Genomic DNA, 24,030 nt, shown 5'->3' with positions numbered 1-24,030 from the left:
AGAAGCTTCCTAAAGTCACTCAAATTAGGTTAGGCTGTTACTTGGGGTCAAAAAGAGAGAAAAGTTTTTATGTTAAATAACAAGTGGACAAGATGTGTGGCCTTTCCCAGGGAAAATATGAGTGATCAGTTCTTTCCTGCCTCTGCTTTCTGCATCTTAGTGAAAAAACACTTTGCTCACTCCCACAAAATGAAAGCCAATGCACAAGCTTTCGTGTCCTGGCTCTAATTTAGTACCCATCAAGCACATGAGCGCACACACACACACACACACACACACACACACACACACACACACACTCATCACAGCTGGTCCTTAATTAAGATAAAACAAGGCTGCTTCCAACCCCTACCCCCAGTCAAGCTTATCTTTAGTTTCCCTGGGGACTCATTTCTCAGCCTGGTGTCATCCATGCCAAATGCAAAGCATAAAGCATGTCAGGATGAACTAGTGGGTGTGATGCTCAGTGAGTGCTTTTACTATTTTAACTTAGAGGGCTTTCTTCTGGGTTTCCTAAAAATGTAGTTCCTTGAGTCTTCATTTCTGCTTCAAGTTGATCAGTCTTTAATTGTTGAGGAAACAAGATGCTCTTTTTGCCTTTGCTAAATCTACACTTTAAGTCTTTGGGCAATACAATGGAGGGAGAAGGGTAAGGAAAAAGGACTTGTCATTCGTTGTGTTTAACAAATAGGGATTATTTCATTTATTGTATTTGTGTCTGGCACTGTGCTTAATAAATATTTATGAATTTAGTCCATTTCTTGTAGCCAAGATTAGAAGGAAAATGTTAGAAAATTTTATAGGCAGTTTCTTAGAAGTATCTTATTTAGAATACATAGACTTAGAGACAGTTGGTCCTGGGTTCAAATCTAGCCTCAGACACTTCCTAGTTGTGTGAACCTAAACAAGTCACTTTACCCCCATTGCCTAGCCTTTGCCACTCTTCTGCCTTAGAACCAATACATAGTATTGATTCTAAGATGAAAGGTAAGAGTTAAAAAAAAAAAAAAGAACTCTGAGATCTCATTTCTTTCCTATCAGATATCAGAAAGGAAGGGAAATATACATTTTAGGCAGTATGCTAAGTGCTTTACATATATCTCATTTGATCCTCACAACAACACTGAGAAGTAGGCATGATATTATTATCTGAAACAGGATTGAAACTCCAGTCTTCCTGACTCTAGGACAGCTTTTCTCTATTCACTGTCACCTAGCTGCCTTAGCAGTTTCCCACTGGTTTTCAGTTTTGTCCATCCAACAGAGTCTGGCCAGTTCACCTGTGGGGGCTGAAAGGGAACACAGGCCCCAGAGAAAGCATCACAACAATGAGAGAGCTATAGACCTGGGCTAATTAAGAAGCACAGTAGGTATATCAAGTAGTCCAGGGCAGCAGTAGTGTGCCTCTTTCCTCTCATTCCCCCTCAACCTACCCTAATTAAAGCTCTGGCTTTCACATGCAATCACATGCAAATGTGTCTAATTGTAACAGAAAAGCCATTAAAACCACATTGTAAATGAGTTTTTCAGCTTAGCTTCAGTCACTGGTAGGTCCCTGAAGGAACTGGCATAAAACAGCTAAGAAAAAGGAAGCGGGAAAATGGGAACATAAATTACTGCTGGGAGAAAAAGAGTTCAGTCAAGCACCACAATTCAGGGCTTTGGGCAGCAATGAATAGCTTAATGGTACTGCCAATTGGGAGTATGGGAGCAGTGAAGAGAGGATGGAGAAGAACTAAACACCAGTTTCTTGTATATCACAGCTCTGATTGTATTGTCTGGACCATTACCCTCAGTTTGAGGAAGGAAGGAAGGAAGGAAGGAAGGAAGGAAGGAAGGAAGGAAGGAAGGAAGGAAGGAAGGAAGGAAGGAAGGAAGGAAGGAAGGAAGGAAGGAAGGAAGGAAGGAAGGAAGGAAGGAAGGAAGAAGGAAATGGAAGGGAGGGAGGAAGAAATGGAAGGGAGGGAGGGAGAGAGGGAGAGAGGGATAGAGGGAGTGTAAACCTCAAAGGAAGGGGACTCATTCTTTTATCTAGGTATCCCTGTTACCTTGTCCAGTATCTGGAACATAGTATGTGTTTATTGAATTTTTGCTGATTGGCTTATACATATACAAAGTGCTCCAAAAATCTTAGTGCATATAGCTAAAAACTATAAGACTTTTAAGATACCCTATATATGATATGATATATCATAACAGAACTTCCCTCCCAGGATTGTTGTGAGGATCAAATAAGGTAATATTTCTAAAGCGCTTAGCACAATGTCTGGCACATATTAGGTACTTAATAAAGAATTGTTCCCTTCCCTTTCCTATTATATGTGTGTGTGTGTGTGTGTGTGTGTGTGTGTATAACTCAAGGAGCTCCCTCAAGAAGCTTATAATCTAAGAATAATTATATTACATGAAAATAAGGTGAAATAGAAATTCAGATGATGTGTTACAGAAAAATTAAAGGAGAAAAAATCTCAACTGGGAGGATCAGGAGAAATATCACATGAAACTAGTCAAAGAAAAAATATTAATACTAATACTGTACATTGTTTGATGCTTGAGTCTATTAAGTCATCTCCAAGCATTTACTAAGCAGCTAGTCTGTACGAGGCATTGTCCTAAGCTCTAGGGGTACAAAGAAAGGCAAAAAATAGTCCCCTGCTCTCAATGAACTCACGATTTAATGAAGGTAACAAAATGCAAACAACTAGATATAAGCAAGATATAAAGGATAAATTGGAAAAATATCTTAGAGGGAAGACACCAAGATTAAGGAGATTAGGAAAGGCTACTTGCAAAAGGTGGGACTTGAACTGACTTAAAGAAAGCCATAGAAACTATATAACAAAATTAATTTATATCCAATGTATTTGTAGCTTTAAGAGAAAGATGATCAAACTAACACAGTCCCTCTTGGCCTCAGTCATGACCTTTTGCTCCAAGAAGATTTCATGCACCATTTTCAGGCACATAGTAAATGCTTAATAAATGTTTAGTGATCCACTGACATCTGAACTAGAAACATAAAAGTCTTAATCTTATGCAGTGTCATTCTCCTTTGTCCTTCCAATTTGGTACTGAAAATTATGTGGATGGTTTGGATACACACAGACCACTTCTTTATAAGTGACTCACATCAGTAACCAGTTGACTCTTATCCATCAATTACTTTTTTAAGAAAGTAAAAAACATTTATTAAGTGCTTACCATATTCTAGTTACTGTGAAAAGTGCCCAAGTTATAGAAGAGTAGCAAAAACAGTTCACGCTCTCATAAGTTTATATTGTGATAGAGGACACAACAGGTACATAAATCAGTAGATATGGGATAAATACTAAGTAGACAGAAGGTAGTCCTAGAGGAGAAGGCACTAGGAGCAGGAGGGATTGGGAAAAGCTTTCTGTACTATGTGATGTTTGAGCTGAATCTTATTTTTTCCTCTGCTCTCAAGAAGCTTACTTCTACTTTTTATATATAACATAATATATGTAACAATAATATAATACCCATGATTTGTTATATATGTAATACACTTTAATAAATATGCTTAACCCAGATAAACAAATTCTCATCTTAGGTCCAAAAATCTGTCTCAATCCTTTTCCCTCACTCCCTCCCATTCCTTCCTCCTCCCCAAGAAGGCAGGTAATATGAGGTTGTAATATAATATCCTATAAGACACATTTCCCTGTTTGTCATGTTGTGAAACAAAACATATATATTTCTTACACTAGAGGAAAATTCATGGAGGAAATAAAGAGAAGAATGGCATGTTTCAATCTGCATTCGGATTGAGTACCAGTGGATTGAGAGCCAGACATGGAGATGGGATATGCTAGGTTCAATTATGACCTCAGACACTTCCTTGCTGTGTGATTCTGGGTAAATCACTTGACCCCTATTGCCTGGTTTGAAATCAATACACAGGATTGATTCTAAGACAGAAGGTAAAGTTAATTTTTTCAAAATTACAGTTAAGATTCTAGAATTGAGCAACCAAGCTAAATCCTATTCCTCCTGGAACAACTGGTCATTCTGGAAGTTAAAATAATTTCTTCCCTTCCACTGATATCTCAATCCTTTCTCAATGAAGGACAGGTGATAGACAACAAACACTATAGGTGGCCAGAATAGAGGACAATCCTACCCTTAAATAGGTTAATGACCAAAGCATTTTTGGGAGAAGGTAACGATATGAACAAGATAAGAATTATTCTTTGGTTTTATTGTTTTTCTTTTAAACCCTTACCTTCCATCTTAGTATTAATTCTAAAACAGAAGAACAGTAAGGGCTAAGCAAATCAGTGATTTGCCCAGGGTCACATAGGTAGGAAGTATCTGAGGCCAGATTTGAATACAGGTTATCCAGAATCCAGGCCCAGTGCTCTGCCCACTGTTCTACCTAGCAATCCCAGAATTATTCTTTGTTGAAAGAGTTGGTACTACTCTTAACCATTTCCTAAAAACAAAAACAAAAAAACCCAACTTTTTGCTTTTTTGCCCTGACTTATCACCTACTTTTTTTAATCCTTACCTTCTGACTTAGAATCAATACTAAATATCAATTCCAAAGCAGAAGAGTGGCAGAGGTTATGTAATTGGGATTAAATGACTTGTCCAGGGTCACACAGCTAGGAAGTATCTGAGTCCAATCTTGAACCCAGGACTTTCTATCTGCAGACCTAGTGCTCTATCCTTTGCTAGCACTAACTTCCCTTCTTGAGATCTTTTTCCTTGTTTCTGGAAAGGTCCATAGAAGAAAATATATCTCTTAATATTTCAGAAGAAACAGCAAAGGAAGTTTTTAATATGCCTCCATATAGCTGAAGTAGACCTTATAAAATATGAAGGTTTCCAACTGATGAAGATGAATATGTATCTGTTCTAAGCAGGGGGAAAATGCAAGTAATTGGGAAAGGGGGAGGAAAAAAGCTGTTAAAACCAAAGCTCCTTGAAGTGAAGGATTGTTGAATTCTTTGGATTTAAATTCTCATCACCAAGATGTGTCTATTACTGTGCCTGATGTCCTCGGAACTTAATCAGATATGTTGATTGATGGATCTGATAGTTCAGTTTGTTTAGATGTATAGTAAAGAAGATCTAATTATTGTCTCACTCTTTAGTGGAGAAGATGATGAAGATGGTTTCAGAAATACTCAAATCATGAAGTATTTATTAAAAAAGAAAAAAAAAGGTTTCCCATACAGCCAGAATAACCTGTCCTACTTTGCCTACCTCTTGATTTTTTCCTCTTCTGACAAGAAAAATAAGTCTATTCTTTTTTATTGCATTTAGTCCTTTAAATATTTGAATTTAAAATCATTTTAAAACCACTTCAAAAAATAAATATTTGAATTTAATACTTTAAATACTTGTTATATCCTTCCTGAGTCTGCTCTTATTCAGGTAGTTGTTGCTATTCAGTCATGTCCAACTCTTTGTGACTCCATTTGAGGTTTTTTGGCAAAGATACTGGAATGAACAACCAACTTTTTTCCTTTTTTCTATTAAAAATTTCTGTTACATGTCAATACAATTTTTAATACCCAATTCTCTGCCATTTGTGGTAGTTTTATGGCTCTTTGGGCATGGTTCCAAATTGCTCTCCAAAACAGTTGTATCAGTTCACAGCTCTATCAACAGTAGTGGATTAATGTCTCGGTTTTACCCCCATCCCCTCCAGCATTTATCATTTTCTTGTTTTTTTGTCACATTAAGCAGTCTGTTAGGAGTGAAATGGTACCTCAGGGGAACGACATACTTGTAAAATGAGAGTAAGCACAGAGGAAAAACATTAGCAGTGAGGGGTAAAGGGTAGAAATACTCTTTGAATAAAGCAAGATTTGATCTGTCTTGAAAAAAGCCAGAGAAGGCTGAAGGTGAGAAATCAGAGCAATCTCGGTATGGAGGACAGTCAGGGAAATTTTTATAGCAAGTGTCTCTGCTAAAAGCCTCATTCCTCAAATATATAGAGAATTGAGTCAAATTTATGAGAACATAGGCCATTTCCCAGTTGAGAAATGGCCAAAGGATATGAACAAGCAGTTCTCAGATGAAGAAGTTGTGCCATATGATGTGCTATAAGAAATGATGAACAGGATGATCACAAAAAACCTGGAAAGATTTATATGAAGTGATACAAAGTGAAGTGAGCAGAAGCAAGAAAAAATTTGTACACAGTAACAGCAATAATGTACAATGATCAACCCTGAATGACTTAACTTATCAACAATACAAGGATCCAGGACAACTCCAAAGGACTCACGGCAAAAAAGCCTCTCCACTGCTATAGAAGGAACTAAGAGTCTGAATGCAGATTGAAGCATACCATTTTTCACTTTTTCCTCCATGAATTTATTCTTGTGAGATATGTGACAAATGTGGAAATGTGTATTAAATAAAACTCTCCCCTCACCCATTTTTAGATTTAATCACCAAAAGCATATACACCCCACTTATCCTTAAGTATGGGGAGGTCTGTGACCCACTTGTGCTATAGTGGATGATGAATCAGAAACCCACTGACTGCACCCTGGGCAGTCCTAAGCACAGCTAAAGTTGCAAGTGGTTCACGTAAAGTGGAAAGAAGGCACAGGAAGCGATGAAAGGGTCTTTATAAGTGGGAAAAACTTCCTGTAAGAGGTCTTTTGCCTTCAAACTTGGCCTTGAAGGAGCTCTGGCTTGGGATCTTGAACTGCTCTTGGATTTTCCTCTAGGACTATCATGTGGGTGAATGAAAAGACTGACTCCCTTTCCTGGCTTTTCTGGAGGTACTAGCCTCTGGAGAGGGCACTCATCTTGGAGGAGGCCTTGTGGCTAGAATCCTTGTTTAATTTACCTCTGGACCCCTCTTTGCTGGGGCCTCTGAAGCCCTGCCTGGTTCAGACTGGGCTGGAGTAATTATCTATTCTCTCTCTCATTTCCTTTTGTAAATAAACTAACCATAAAGAGTCATTCTAACTTGAGTAATATATTTTTGGAGACCACATTTTTATACATTTAATACAACCTTTCATTTTTAACACTTACAACGTATAACTTATATCAGATTACTTGTTATCTGGGGGAGGAGGGAGGAGATGGAAGGATGAAGAAAATTTGGATCACAAATTGTCAGAAAACAAATGTTAAAAATTGTTTCTACATGTGATTGGGGGGAAATAGAATAAAACACTACTGGTAAAGAAAAAAGAGAAAATTAGAATAACATGTTCAGGGAATAGCCAAAAGGCCAGTGTTGCTAGGTTATAGATTATGTGGAAGCAATTAAAATACATGAATACTAAAAAGGTAGCATGGAGCCTTGAAGCACAATCTAAGTAGAAAGATCTGTTTGGCAGTTGGGGATGCAGATGAGCAGCTCATAAGAGAGAATGGAATTGTATACATGGATTTGATTGTCAGTTGGCACAGTACTAATTTAAACAAAGTCCTGAATGATATCACTAAGAGAAAGGGTAAAGAAAAGAGAGCAAAGCACAGAGCTGTAAAAGATACACTCAAAGGATGAAAGAATGATAGCAAAATTACTATTAACTGTCTCTAACTAATCAGTGAAGAATTTCAGAAATCATAGACTTCTCACAGTCAAAGATAGCCTTTAAACTCACCACTGTATCTTATGGAGAAGTTAGGTAGCACAGTGGATAGAGAGCCAATCCTAAAGTCAGGAGGATTGATCTTCCAGAGTTCACATCTGACTTCAGACATTTCCTAATTGTATGACCCTGGTCAAGTCACTTAATCCTGTTGACCTCAGTTTCCTCATTTGTAAAATCAGCTGGAGAGGGAAATGGCAAACCACTTCAATATCTTTTGCCAAGCAAATCCCAAATGGGATCACAAAGATTTGGATAGGACTGAATAAAAACAAACTTTATATCACGGCACCAGCAAAGAAAGCCATAATCTGGCCCTTTGGTACTCCTGATACTAGAGTTTGGGACTATTCATATACCAATCTCTTTCCTGAGAAGGTCAATCACTCCCTCCACAACCTCCACACAGTTCAGATAGAACAAGTCCCTCGAACCCATGGTGATTATCTCCTCCTTCACAGGACAAAATTCCCTCAGCAAGGAAATCCATGGAAGAGAATTCCCTGAATTATCAGATTATAATTAGTAAGAAGAAGAAAGGACAGAACACTAACACCACCACTAATACAAAAGTTTCTTGGAATCTGTCACCCTATTCAATATTCTACCAATTGTTACTGAAGACAATTGGTTTATCATCCCTAGACCTGTAGTATGATGCTCACCCGCATTTGTCTAATTCCCATCATTCCTTACATAGCCTTGTCCTATCAGGTAACACAAGGGAGTGACTTAAAAACTAGCAATTCCTTTGTTAGTTAATTATCCCTTACCATTACTATCTGCCACTGTCTTGAATATCCATATGGGTGGAGGAGGTGTGCAGAAGGGAGCTTGGCGGAGGAGTCTATGTCAACACTGTATCTACTGCTAATCTTTTCACTGTGCTCTTGCAGAACAGGTAGTAGACAGTCATCCTTATCTCTTATCATCTTTATTGCTGCTGCTGTTGCTGTTGCTAAGATACAAACATACCTCAGGCATACCTCGGAGATATTGTAGGTTTGGTTTTAGACTGCCACAATAAAGCAAATATTACAATAAATCGAGTCACACAAATTTCTGGTTTCTCAGGGCATATAAAAGTTATGTTTATGCTAAGCTGCAGTCTATTAAGTATGCAATAGTATTTTGTCTAAAATATGCATACCTTTTAAAAAAGATTTTATCGTTAAGAAATGCTAACCATCATCTGAGCCTTCAGTGAGTTATAATCTTTTTGCTGGTGGAGGGTCTTGCCTCAGTGTCAATGGCTGCTGACTGGTCAGGGTCATGGTTGCTGAAGTTTGGGTGGCTGTGGTAATTTAAAAAATAAGACAATGAAGTTTGCTGTATTCACTGACTCTTCCTCTCACTTGATCACTTAAAATTTATTGAAAGGTTATTAATTGGCCTGATTTCAATACTGTTGTGTCTCAGGGAATAGGGAAGCCAGAGGAGAAGGAGAGAGAGGGACTGACTGGTCAGGTCAGTGGAGCAGTCAGAAGACACAAGACCTTGATTAATTAAGTTCATAATCTTATATGGGAGCTGTTTGTGGTGCTGCAAAACAATTACAATAGTAATATTAAAGATCACTGACCATAGCTTATCATAACAGATATAATGATAATTAAAATATTTGAAATATTACAAGAATTGTGAAAACGTGACACAGAAACATGAGCACATGCTGTTGGAAAACTGGTACCAATAGACTTGCTCCAAGCAAGGTTGCCACATACCTTTAATTTGTAAAAAAGTGCGATAGAGTGAAGCACAATAAAATGAGGTATGTTTGTAATAGTGTTTATTTCTTCTTCTGTTCTTTTGGAAGTACTCTTCCTTTCTGTAATATCTATAGCAAGGGTCCCCAAACTATGGCCCACAGGCCACATGTGGCCCCCTAAGGCCATTTATCTGGCCCCCAACACACTTCCAGAAGGGGCACCTCTTTCATTGGTGGTCAGTGAGAGGACACTGTATATAGCAGCGCTATAAAGCACAGCGTTGCTCATGTACAGTACTACTTCTGGTGATATAATCCTTTGCATGGCTCCTTGTTCTGAGAGTAACTGAACGAGAATGAGGCGCCACACAAAGGATTATGTGGCTGCACAATAGAAGACAACAGCATGGTGAGAGATGATCTGGGGGAGGGGATTCCGTACTGTGTATATTGCTGCCTGGTATAGTGGTGGCAGTGATGGGCCTGTGCAAGGTGTGACAGGCCCATCACAGCCAGCGCTACAGCCTCCGCTATCCCAGACAGTGGTATACAGTGTCATAGGCCCAGCACTGCCTCCAATACTATATACAGGCATTGGATAGCCATGATCTGGCCTGTGACATCAGCAGTGCACCTCTACTGTGAGAAGCTGTCATTGGGTGTTTTATAAGACACCTCCTATTTTGGGGGGGGTCAAATTAATATAAGGCAGGACCATTGTACTTTGTAGTAATGTGGGGAGAGACTTTTGGGCAAAGGGAGTTTATAAGGACCATTATGTTGTGCATTTGAGGAAGTATGGTTGCCATTGTACTATGTGGGGGAAGTGAAGCATGTGTTTTTCGTATTATGATCTATAATTACAGATCCATAAATACAGACCACAAGAGGACACACACTAGTGTCGTGCCTTCTTTTTCCTGCCATGGAATCTAATTGCATGGGTCTTACCCATGGGTAGTGTGACACAGGGTAGTGTGAACTGGAAAGGTGATGAAGGAACTGGCTCTGTAATCATGCCAGTTCCCACACTGCACCAGTGGGAGCCTGAGATAAAAGTGGAGTTCCACCAATATGGCCACTGGTGAGGCTGAAATGATGTGAACTGGGAAGGCTGCATTGATGGACACAGATCAGACTGCATTGATTGGCGATCTGTATACCTCTGTGTGGGCAAAATGATTGTTGGTATATTGTTTTTGTAGGGCTGTATATCTATCTATCTATCTATCTATCTATCTATCTATCTATGCATGTATGTATTTTACTAATAGTAATTTGGAATCCCTGGGAAACAATGATGTCAAGAAAGAGAAAAATTGACTCGGAGTATAGGATATTCAGAGAAAAGTGGACTTATAATTATTTTTCCATGCAGTACAAAGAAAGAGCTGTGTGTTTGATATGCCAGAATATAGAGTCTGTGTTCAAAGAATACAATTTGTGTTGACACTATCAAACTCAAAATGAACATAAATATCATTATTTGGTTGGAGATGTGAGAAAAGATAAAATATGAAAACTGAAAAATACATTGACAACTCAGCAAAATACTTTTGTGAAACAGAAGCAGCTAAATATTTCATCACTGTGAGCAAGTTTTCAAGTTGCCAAGCTAATACTGTGCACTGGCAGACCATTTCTGGAGGGAGAATTTGTTAAAGAGTGCCTTCTCTCTGTTGCCAAAGCGATGTGTTCAGAAAAGGCAGACTTATTTAGTACAGTTAGTCTTTCAGGATCTACAATTACGTGAAGGATTGAAGAAATGGGAGACAATTTGCATCAGCATTTGCAAAACTCCACAAGAAAACTTTCCTATTTTTCCTTGGCAGTCAACGAGAGCAATGATGTTTGTGATTCTACACAACTTCTAATTTTTATTTGTGGGATGAATGACAATTTTGAAGTCACAGAAGAGCTTGCTACACTGCAAAGCATCAACGTAACAACTACAGGAGAGGATATCTATGAAAAGGTTTCCCAAACTGGGAAGGATTTGGAGCTGGACTGGGCTAAACTAGATAGTGTGACAATTGATGGTGCTCCTAGCATGGTAGGGTCTAAGAAAGGAGTAATTGCTCACATTAAACAAGAGATAGACAAACATAACCATTCTCATCCAGTAGCCATACACTGCCTCATCCACCAACAAGCCCTGCTATGTAGTAAATCACTGAAGAAGGATTCTGTTATGAAAATTGTGGTATCTTGTGTTAACAATGCATTAAATCATAGACAATTTCAGAAATTTATGTCTGAGCTAAATGCTGCCTATGAAGATATTCTGTACCACATAGAAGTCCATTGACTGAGTCAAGGGAGAGTTTTGAGACATTTCTATGACTTACTTCCACAGGTTACAGCTTTTATGCTTTCAAAAACAAAGAAGTACCAGAGCTCAATGATGCAGAATGGAAATGGCACCTCTCCTTTCTGACAGATGTGACAGAGCTACTCAGCCATTTCAATGTGCAACTTCAAGGAAAAGGGAAGCTCATCGGTGATATGCAATCACATGTGAAAGCATTTGAAGTAAAATTAGGCCTCCTTATCAAACAAGTAAAGGAGGAAAATTTTTGCCATCTCCCCTTAACTCAAAATCTGTTAATGGAAAAACCCTTGATTGCATTCCCAAAAGAAACATGTGTGCCTTCACTGGAAAAGTTGCAAAAGGAATTCCAATTCAGATTTAAAGAGCTTCATCTCCACGAACAGGACATACAGTTTTTCTATAGCCAATTTTCTATTGACATTAAAAATGTGAATATAATTTACCAAATGAAACTAGCTGAACTGCAGAATTGTGACTCTGAAAGACACATTCAAGTCAAGCACCTTGCCTAATTTCTATGCATCTCTCCCCAAGACATATCCTAATCTCAGGAACCATGCACTCAAAATGGCAACCATCTTTGGCAATACTTATGTCTGTGAACAGACTTTTCCCAGAATGATACATCTGAAATCTCCAACCAGATATTGACTAACTGATGCACACTTGCATCACTTGTTATGGCTAGCAGTGATAAATATGGAACCGGACATTGACCATTATGAACCTTAAAATTTCTTAGACTTATGAATGTTGGAAATTTCCCCATTGGGAAATTTCATACTTGAAAAAATCTCCTACTGATAGTAAGAACTCTATTGGAATATGAAACTCCTTGGCATGGGAGGATCCTTCTCCTCCCTACTTAAGACTACTTTAGGACAGAAACCTTTTGCTAAACAATGGAAAGGGCTTTGACCTATGCTTAAGCATAGAACAGGAAGTTCTTTGAGTCATGATTGATTTTAGAATTGATACAATAGAGATACTTGGAATGACAGAACCAGGTCTTGGAAACTACAATCTCCACCCTACTCAGAGTAACAGGATTTAGGAAGGGCTGCAGCAAAGATCAAGATTTAATTATTTGAGAATATGACCTTCAACAGACATGTGCAAAGGGGCCACACCTCTGGGTGGTCCTGGGTTAAGCTAGAGCCACCATTGGCACAGGGGAGACATAGACAGTGATTGGTAGATGTGAGAACTGAGGGGAGGGAACTTAGATTGTTGGCTTAAAGATAGCGGGGTCTGAGGACTGAGAGGGGTTTATGCTCTGAAGGAGGTCTGAGAGGAGAGAGGTCATGGAGGGAGAGCTCCTGGAGAGGTCTTGAAGGAGGCTGTGGAAGGAGAACTCAGGAGGAGTCAGGAGGAGAATTCTCTGGAAACATTTCTTGAAAGGAGGCTCTCTTGAAGGTGGAGCCTGAGGTTGGCATGAGAAGCCTTACCTAGAGAGATCTTGGGTGAGTGATAAAACCAACTGACTGATTTATCTCTTAGGACTGAGGTCTAGGCCTTATTGGCTTGAGGCCCTTCATTCTTATTCCTTTCTTACTTTCTTTCTTTTTCTATTGATTAATCGGTGTATTATAAATTAAATTTCTCTATAAAACCCAGTTGTCTTGGGCATATTCATAAATTGGGAATATATTCCCTGGCGACCATCTTATATTTATATAAAACCAAGACACAGTAGAAAACATTTCAGCGGTCATAATTGTTATATATTTCCCTTGCTCCCAAACATTTTAATTATCACAGTTTATGGCTCCCATTCTCTTATCTACCACTATTTAACACTCAAACTATTTTAAATCTAACACCATCTCATTAGCCAAAAGCAGACCCAGAGTTTCCATCGAAATACTGGTCAGTTTGTTGATTTAAATTTACTTGTTCTTTATTTTAAATATTGTATTTGTTCCCATGTTTGTTTTTTGTTTATTTTTTACTTTAAAATAAGATATGTGTAGTGTGCATAGGGATTTGTTCATAGTTTGTTTGTTTGTTTTTTTTATAGTCCAGCCCTCCAATGGTCTGAGGGACAGTGAACTGGCCCCCTATGTCAAAAGTTTGGGGACCCCTGATCTATAGTCTTCCTTCTCTTCTGTCTGCCTTCTTAGGCTTTCCCCCTTGCTGTCATATAAAACATAAGACCACCTCTCTGTTGTTACATCTTTCTGATTACTGAGATCATAGGGTTTGGGGCTAGTAAATAGAGGTAAATTTTATTGTCCTTTTCTTTGTTCTCTTTTTTATAAACCACTTTTCTTCCTTTCCTTTAACACTCAAATGAAATTATTTTAAATCTCTTCAATATTTGGCTACATTTGTGATTCTATAATGAGATACTTTCCCTTTAAACTTTCTGTCTAAACCAAACATCCAAAAGAATTCAGTTACTATGTAGCTAAGGGTAAACTTGATGAGGAGCTCTTGTTAATTACTAAGCAAGTATTGTACACAGATTAAGCCACTCAGTTGCAGGAAGAAAGAGATGAGAGAGAGCTGCTGTGCTCTGCGCCTAGAGAGCAAAGTACAAGGAAAAACATGACATTCATTTCTTAGAGATAAAGCGTTTTCTGGTTCTCTTGTGAAGATAAATTGACTCTTCCTTTTGAACTGAAATATATGCAGTAATACATTAGCGTGGGAGGCTCTCTAATACTTATATCATTTATTTGCATGTGGCATAGATATATAATTGATCTGAGTTCTGGTCCACTCCCTCTTCTCCAAGGAGACTGCAATTTTTACCTTTGCAAAGAGTAGGAGGAGGGTCATGACAGCACTACTAGCAATGTGGTGGAGGAAGGATAGGTAGGAAGCAGGACCCTGTAACCTCTGCATTCTCCTACTTCCAAGAGAGGTATCTTGCTAGAATTATATATAACTATCACGCATCAAATATCTTTAGTGAAGGGGTGTAACAGGAGTTAGAATAAAAGCTTCTTGCTATAATTACTCTCAAGGGAAAGGCAACATTTACCTTTCCCTTGCCAGCTTGGCTCCCTTGACTAAATGGTGGTTACATAAACAAGTCACCAATAACTCGTACACTTCCTTGTCAAAATAAGCAGTAAACAGAAATCAGGGAACTTATATAGATTAAAGTGAAAGAATATACCCAGGTAAATGAGTTCTTTAGGAGTGAGATAAATCTAGTATCCCAAGGAGAGAAAAAATTTCAGCTGGGAAAAACTAGGCAGTAATCTCTAGGGTGGTAGGCACTGGAAACCACGGGATGTATGCTGAGGGATGACTTTCCCACATACCCAGAGCTCTAGTTCACCAATCAAAAATTCATGCTTGTCTTTCAAAATCTCTAACAGAAGTATCTCTCAATAAGAAGTCCCTTCTCCAAGAATATAGCCATGTATCCAGCAGAGAGACCCTGCAATAATCAACAGGAAAAATGACCAGAAGAGATGACACACAGGGTTTGTGGCACATACAACTCTCTCTGTGTATGGAGCATCAGGATTGTCCTTCAGGAAATCCAATCCAGATTTGGGCAGGAGTGGGATCATGGGATATTTATGATATTTAAAAACAATTCTCAAAACTCATAAGGAAAGAAGGAAACCAAAATCAACAGTATTTTTGCAAAATCCTGTGTGTATGTGTGTATGTGTGTGTGTGTGTGTGTGTGTGTGTGTGTGTATACCAAATTCTATGAATTAGGCACATTTGCCACTTTTTATCCTTTTTTTAAAACCCTTACCTTTTGTCTTAGAATAAATACTGTGTTTGGTTCCAAGGTGGAAGAGTAATTAGAGCAAGGCAATGGGGATTAAATGACTTGCTCAGAGTCACACAGCTAGGAAGTGTCTGAGGCCATATTTGAACCTATCTCTATGCCTGGTTCTCAAGCCACTGAGCAATCTAGCTGTCCCTACTTTTCATCATTTTTTAAAAAATCTTTGTCTTTTGTTTTTGAATCAATACTAAGTATTGGTTCTGAGGCAGAAGAATGGTAAGGACTGGGCGATTGGAGTTGAGTAACTTGCCCAGGTCACACAACAAGGAAGTATCTGAAGTCAGATTTGAACCCTAGTACTCTCATCTCCAGGCCTGGTTTTCTATCTATTGAGCTACCTACCTACCCTACTTTCCATCACTTTTTTTAAAAATTGGTCCCTATTTCTCTTGTCACTTCCTGTGACTTCTCAAAACATATTCAATTATCCTGATTTTCTTAGAAGTCAAAGAAGATGAGGAAAAAAATTGTTATTTTCCAGTTTATAAGGGTTCACAACACATTAACAAGTAAAACTCAAAACCTTCAAACAAATAATGTCTAGCACATCGGCATCATTGAACTCTAAATATTTGTGCTTAAAGGGATTAAAGTAAGTAGAGACATAATGTTCATGAAAGACATCAGACTGACAGATCAGCAACAGTTGGTATGTATCATGTGTGCAAATAGAAATTTGACACACCTGAACTACATTTACCCATCTTCCTTTTATGTTACGTGCTCACTTTACATCAGGATTTTGGGAGATAAATTTTGCTGAAACCCACGTGAGGTTTTTGGGCTTTTGCTCTGGTAAAGCATTGCAGGTGTGGATCTTTGGCTCTGTGCTCTACTCACTTGGCTGAATTAACCCCTTTCTGTCTCACTTTGTTATTATTAAAATCCTATAAATTTAAATACTTGGAGTATTAATTCATTTTTACTCTCATACATGTCATATTGTGTGGAGTATATGGATGTTCAAGAACTAGCACCTCTGGTGTGAGAGCTTACTGAGTTCTTTCCAAGACTTCTCAAATACTTTTAGTATCCACTTGACACTTAACTCCCCTCTGGCTCCAAGAAACTATAACACGTAGAGCAACCATATCCAGTAAAACTTTCTCAGCAAGTGAGTTTAATTAGATTGAGGGTAACTGAAAAGTCTCAGATCCATCAAAGAGTCAGAGAGTTGTCTAACCCAAGCATGTGAAGACTTCCCCCAGTGGAAGAGGCAGCTGAGAACAATTTGTTCCAACAGTCATGGAGGTAGCTGAAGCAGATGCCAAGGTCATTCACAGCAGCCCAGACCATCAACAATAGTACTGACTTTTGTCTTGCCCCTGGATATCAGTGACTCCCGAGGACAGTGAGGCTGATGTCTTTGCACAACTCTGCCTCACTGAAATCCAGTTCATGCACAAGTCAAGACATTACTTTATGAGGTCATTGGCCCTTTTGAGAACAAAGGACAAACATCATGTCATGTATTGACTTGGAAAAAATATATTCATATAGGAGGAAATTGAGCAGGATCTGATTTTAAGAACTGTAGAGCACATTATGCGTCAAAAGTCCATTTTTAAAATGTCAGAACTCTTGTCAGTGATGCTACATGGTTAGAAATCATGGAATAGCATGATCTCAGAGGAATCAAAATTGCAAGCAATCCAAAAGACAATAGAAAGACACATGCACGGGGGTTAGAGGGCCTGGGGAGAGATAAAAAGGCTGTAACCCCTAATCAGTGATGATTTGCCTAAGGCAATTAAACATTAAAAAGTCAAGGACATGTCTGATCAGAAATTGAAGTGTGCCAGTACACTGTTAGCAAAAGCTAACATATATTTTGTACTGTTATACACAAGATAATTAAAGGATCAAAAGAATGGACTCCAATAAGTTGGAAATATCTTCTATATATGAGACATGGATAAGAATTACATGGGAGAGAAAGAGATTTTCATTGGCCAAAATACAGCATCAAATCCAGAGAAGTTTGCTACTGAAAACTATAAAGAACATAGGTGGAACTGTAGACCAGGTAGCTAGGCAACAATGACCTTGCCACAGTCACTTTGTTTTAAATTCTGGTTCAAATTCATTTTCGTGATATGCAGGAGAGGGGCTTAGGAATTCCTAACCCTAAAATCATATTAGTTTCTAGGACAAGAGACTAAAATGCAGATCCAGTTAAAGTGAATTAGAAGAAGAAATACTAATAGATTGGAGCACTCTGTTATTATTCGCAGCCCTGTTTACTTGGTATGAGGACTGACTACTTTATGGTGGGAGCAAGTGTGGGAACATGACCTTGAGTATTATGATTAATGTAAACAGCAAAAGCAGATCTCATGAGAAAATTTGCACATGACCCTGCACCATCCTTGGCTCTAAGCCTTCTCTTTTGTTTCTATATAATATCTGACCTGCCCCTAAGGGTGACTCAGATAACAACCACTGTCCTGCTGCCATTAAGAACCATCCTATAAGTAAGATCCCTCCAAATAAAACCTTTTTACGACCATACTGGTGTGGATTGCCTCTCTTTCTTTGGTATCTCAGTATCCTCTGAAGGGTAGTGTTTAGGGAAGAACCATCCCTCTGGATGGTCTGCCCCTTTACAACTATTGTTGACTATGGCTAAATATCTGTTAGCCAGAAGCTTTTTAAATTACTATAACTTCCTTGATGTGAAATGGGTGAGCCAACAAATAGCCCTGAGGAAATGAAGTACAGAAGTTTATGCCAAAGATAAGTACAGCTTGAACTATATGGAACAGGTATCAAGTGATAATACATATATAACCCAGTGGAATTACTTGGTTGCTCCAGGTGGGGGGGGGGGGGGAATGAGAGGGAAAGAAAATAAATCATGCAAACATGGAAAAAAAAATTTTTAAATAAAAAAAAACAAACAAAGATAAGTACAGCAACCAAAAAAGATGACACCCACAGTGGCAATCAAGTCTAGTCAATCAATAACAATAAAGATTTGTTATGGTTGTATCCAATTCTTCCCTGACCCCATTTAAGGTTTTCTTGGCAAAAATACTGGAGTGTTTTATCATTTCTTTCTTTACCTCATTTTACAGATGAGGAAACTGAGGCAAACAGGGCTAAATGACTTCCCCAGCTAGTAAGTATCTGAGACTGGATTTGAACTCACTCCAGACCCAGTATACTTAAGTACCTACTATTTTCTAGGCACAGTACCAAGCACTAGAAATGCAAAAACATAAGGTAAAAGATAGTCCCTGTCTCTAAATAGCTTATAATCTAATGGAGTTCAGTGGAGAACAATAGATAACAGCATAATGAAATTATCACAGGGCATCGGCATCTCTGTATTGTCAAAGGTATGCATTATTGTTTCACAAGTGTGCCCCAAACACACATGACCCCTACATATTGTGGAAAGGAAAACTAAATCAAGCTTTTGGCCTTTCTGCCATTGAGGTGGAACCAACAGCAGTTGAAATGTTGGAGTAAAGATATTGACAATGATGAGAGTTGGGGGGAGGGGTGACTTGGAGAGTGACAATTGCTCTTGAGTGGTGACACTCTTTCCTGGCCCTTGGACTGGAAGGAGCGCTCTCTCCCTGTCTCTGGATAGAAGTACCTCTATTCTTGGATATTTCCCAACTGTGTGCTCTACCTGGATTCCTGTGATCCTGTCATCTAACAAAAGGATCTAAAGGGAGTGGTTTGAACTTAAGGCCAGTCTTTAGGGCATGTAAAGTTAAAATTAAATCTCAATAATAAAAATATTATATTTTAGGAGATTTATTAACAATCATTAGAAATCAAGGAAGGACAATAAAGAGGATACAAAATAAAGACCATGTGCCCATGACTGATTAGCCATTTCAAAATCCCCACTCACCATCACCATGCTCCCCAACAGGGCTAAAAAGAAGGCGGAACACTCCATATCCCTGCCTAATATCCCCTGTCTACAGGAAGTACGTAATGACAGGAAGTCAGTGGGCTCCTGGGAAATGTAGTTCTTTTTTTAGGAGTAACAGATTTTCAATTATACAGGTGTTAGCAGGAAGAGACAGGCCCAACCAGCTCTGAAAGTCAGAATCTTTTCTTCCTCTTGCTGTCTTCTGCTAAAGGCTTTGAATTTAAGAAAGTTAGCATAGATTAACATAGACAGGAATAAAAGAAACCCTCCACAAGTCTGTGAGGTCTGGCCTCAGCTCAAAAGCTGAGAGGGACTCAAACCCAATCTGGGGAAAAGTATAGGGCAATCCTTATTTCCCCCAACCCTGATACCCTCCCAATCCAAACTTGTTATTAAATTCATCTTGAGATAAATAACCCACAGTCAGATAAGAGGAGAACTATCATTTCAGGGCGACATAGAGGGAGCAGAACCTAAAGACAGCCATTCAACCATAAATGGTCCTTATTGGACCCCGATTGTTAAAGGGAAAATTTAGGCTTGAGACAATATATTTTTTTAGTGTTCACCAAGAATTTAAATTCTAAATCCCAATGAAATACTCAAGTCAGAATGGAATTTTATTGTGGTTTATTTACAATAGAAGGAAGAAATTAAGAATGAGAGAGAGAGGGAAAGGGGAGTCAGCCTTATCACTCATCATGTGGTCATTTCAGGGATGCAGTCTGAGGTCCCATGCTCCACCAAGTCAAGTTCCACCCCCAAAGCCCCTCTCACAGGAAGTGATGTGAAATATAAAGGCAGTTCTTTATATCATTTCCTGGGTCTCACATGTACCAATGGTGGCTTAAACTTGGCTTTGGACAGCCCAGGGGGTCAGTCATTTGTTTCTGATTTGTTACTTGCTAGCACACGTGGGTCATAGACCTTCCTCCCCCACAGTTAATCCTTAAGTGGGGATGTATGCATTCCTGGTTGCTAGAATTCTAAAGACTAAGCAGGGTGGAATAAATCTAAAATTCACACTGCTTGGCGACCTTGGTCTGGGGGGAAGCTTGTCCCTCAGGAGGGTCTGTGCTTACCTGCTCTGGGGTATCTTCAATATCAAGCATATGTAGCAATATCAAGCAATATAAGACATCCCCTCAGGCTATCATAGTTGGCCCATTTCTCAGGAACCTCATTTTTCACAGAGAGCCTCTCAGCAGGGGGCATCTCTCTCCATACCTCACCAGCATCCATATTCCCTCTGTCCCTTCAACTCCTCCATTTCCTGTTACAAAACTTTCCTTATCCCCTGTACCTCTTCAATCCTCACAATTCCTTTAACTCTTACAATATATGTATATACTTCCTTACATGTGCCTGGCTATGTATAATAGCCCCTAGAAGTGTGTCCTCATGCTTGGTCTCAATCTATGAGTGTCTACTATTCCCATTGCTAGTATATTTATTTGTAGGAAGTCTAAACCAGGTTAATAAGAGAAATATTTTATGGCCATTTTTCTTAACAAAGCCATTTCATTAAATGTATTTATATCAAACCAAATGTGTCCTTGGATGAAAAGTAAAAAAAATAAATATGTTGCTTGAAGGTTGTGAGCTGTGATTTTGAGTGCATGTGAATCCACACAGTATATTTATAAGCACTTAGCACAGTGCCTGGCACATAGTAAATGCTATATAAATGTGATCTATTATTACTACCTTGAATCTAGAGTAGCTTTTCTGGAGGCCTTGTATGTGAAGGGGGTGCTGCACACAAGATATGGGTGGAGGAAGAATTTTGGTTTTGATTAGTGGTAGTTGAAGAATTTTCCCCATTAGTGTTATCAAAGATCAAACAAAGTATATCAGTATATTCCTAAGTAGGTAGGCACATGAATGAGGAGTGAAAGGAAGTTGTTTTTTAATCAGCAGCACATAGTCATAGAAAGTATTTGTTCTTGCTAGGAAGAGAATTAAAAGGAGAGTGAAGGACAGATTGTTGTAGGATGTAGGGAAGGTGGATAAGGGGTGGAAAGATTAATACCAAGTTTAGAAATTTAATTGGATGCAAGGATTTAACCTGTGACCTTATGTTTTTCATCCTTGTGTTTTATCTGGTTCTGGCTGTTAATAAGGTGGCTAGAGAGAGTCTAGAGTTGAGAGAAGCAGAGGAAATGTTCTGGAGAAGGGCAGCAAGGTAAAATGAAGTAATTTCATTTGCCTGTAGTCTTCTGACTTGAATCAGGAGAAATCTAAACTGAAAGGGAAATGAGAGGGAGAAAATTTTGTCCCTATAGCTTTGATAAGCCTGGTACCACATGTTCCTAGTACTACAAAGAGTGGCAGATCATAATAGTAGCTAATATATATATTGCACTATAAAGTTTATAATTGATTTACCACTTATCCTTGAGACGAACAATGAATACAAGAATGGATGAGTTAAAATTCATTAAATGCTTATTATGTGCAAAGCACTGTGCTAAACTCTGGGTATACAAACAGAAAACCTATGACAGTCTCTCTTCTCAAGGAGCTCACATTCTAATGGGGGAGACAACACATAAGGAAAGTTTTAGGTGCAAGTTAGATGGAAAAGTCTCATGGTCTTTATAGTATAGCAGCAAAGCAGATATTAAAAGTCTCTTTTTTGATGCCATTTCCATTGATAAAATAATATCATTTTCTGACACTGAAATTGATAGTGACAAGCACTTTGGTGGCAAGCACTTTTTTTCTGGGTTCTCAGTAGCTTGTGCCTGTTGCAAGGATGTGCTGAAGTCAACTAGCATAAGCGCATGAGAGCCAATTATTAAATCTTCATCACAAGCATTCCTACCTGGCAATCCACAAAAACTGCAATTTGGTTCTTGATTTATTATTTTCCTGATAATCTAGACACAACAGAGGGATGGAGAAAATGTTAATAATGCAGATAAAACTTAAAAATTCATCCTGTGTACATTTTATTTTTCACAAAGCCGGTCAATTACCAGCTCATGCAGTATTTGCCAGAGTAGTTCCCAGGCTCTCATCTCCAAAACAACCCTATGAATTGATGCTTTTATTATTCCCTTTTTACATATAAAGAAATTGAGAATCAGAAAAGTTAAGCAACTTGCCTAGGGTCACACAGTAGGTAAGTGTTCTAAGGCAGGATTCAAACTCAGGTTTGATGGATTGAATTAGGCTATAGACAAAAACTATGCAACTGGCCACAGCTGATAGAGCTGTCCCTAGGTGTCTAATCTGGGGTACAGGTAAGGGCCTTTATGTGGGTATGTACTTAGAGAGGCAGGGTTTCTCTGATAAGTATTTAGGGGCTAGCTTTTTAAACTAGAATTATTATTATTATTTTTAATTTTTAAAAAACCCTTACCTTCTGCTTTAGAAGCAATACTATGTATTGGTTTTAAGGCAAAAGAGCAGTAAGGGCTAGGCAATGGGGGTCAAATGACTTGCCCAGGGTCACACAGCTAAGAAGTATCGGAGGTCAGATTTGAACCTAGGACCTCCCGTCTCTAGGCCTGGCTCTAAATCCACTGATCTACCCAGCTGCCCCCAAACTAGAATTATTTGACAGGCTTTGGAAGGCCTTGGAAGAGCCAAGCTTAATATTAAAAGCAATAATTGATCTGAATGCTATGCTACACCGGGATTCCCCCCACACCAAGGCAAAGCAGGAGGGTTGAAACAATCTGGCATTATAGCCTTCTTGTCGAAAAGAGGCCACCTCTGGGACCTATGAGTCCCAATAACTTGGGAATTATAGTAGGCAAGAGCAGCATAGTTAACAATGCTGTGTTAACTGTGAGGGCTCTCAAGGATAAGAAGATAGTAAAGGAATTCAGGGTTGATGCCTGCCTTGGTGAGACTGGAGAGCAGAGGATGAGAGTTGCCAATAACTCTAGGCCTCCCAGGTCCTTGGCTAGTCAAGAGTTTGTGGGATTAGAGGGTTATATATTGGCCATAATTGGGCCACTGAAAAACACTGTACATCTGGAAACACTTGATGGAATTGTCCCAAGAGAGGGATCAGGGGATCAGGTATGGCTGGACATCTGGGGAAGAGCATCACTGGAGGGCATTTAGGGGCTGCTTGATTTTTTCTAAGAGAGCTCTTTAGACCCAGCTGAATGACCATGTGGCTCACTTTTACCTGGGGTTATCCAATAGGCTTTGACTTTGGCTTCTTTAAACACACACACACATATATATGTAAAGCATTAGGTATATATATAATGGGATACCTGATGCTTTATTGTGCCAGATATAAAAGAACCATGCCTCCTAAAATCATTTTTCTAACTTCAAATCCAGCACTCAAGTCACCACCCTTTGGCATGTAGTCTCTCAACACAAAAGGAGTAATACATGAAGAAAGGACCAGTGATTCCCAGAAAAGAACTCAGCACCTAGAGCAGTTTTGAGAGAATTTCCCCCACCCCCAGCATCTTCACTCTTTGCCCCTTGAATATCCTCCTGGCTGGGGCAGGGGTTTCCTGCCTTACTCCCCACCATTTTTTTTATGGTTTACAGGATGACTGTAACATACCAGGCATGAAAGTATGGTATACGAACATATACATAACATAGCACGTAGGTCTTAACATTGGCTGGGTAGACAATGACAAGACTAGAGTAGGTGGGGATTCACCTGACATGCGCTTTTCAGAGGAATGAGGTTTGACAAGGTGAGGGCTAAGCCTTTGTGGTTTAGGCCCAGTAATTCTCTTGCCCTTAGAACATTGATCACTA

The sequence above is a fragment of the Monodelphis domestica genome, chromosome 3 (genome assembly GCF_027887165.1).
Source record: "Monodelphis domestica isolate mMonDom1 chromosome 3, mMonDom1.pri, whole genome shotgun sequence".
NCBI lineage: Eukaryota > Metazoa > Chordata > Mammalia > Didelphimorphia > Didelphidae > Monodelphis > Monodelphis domestica.
The sequence above is the reverse complement of the archived record's forward strand: the minus strand, read 5'-3'. Positions refer to the sequence as shown.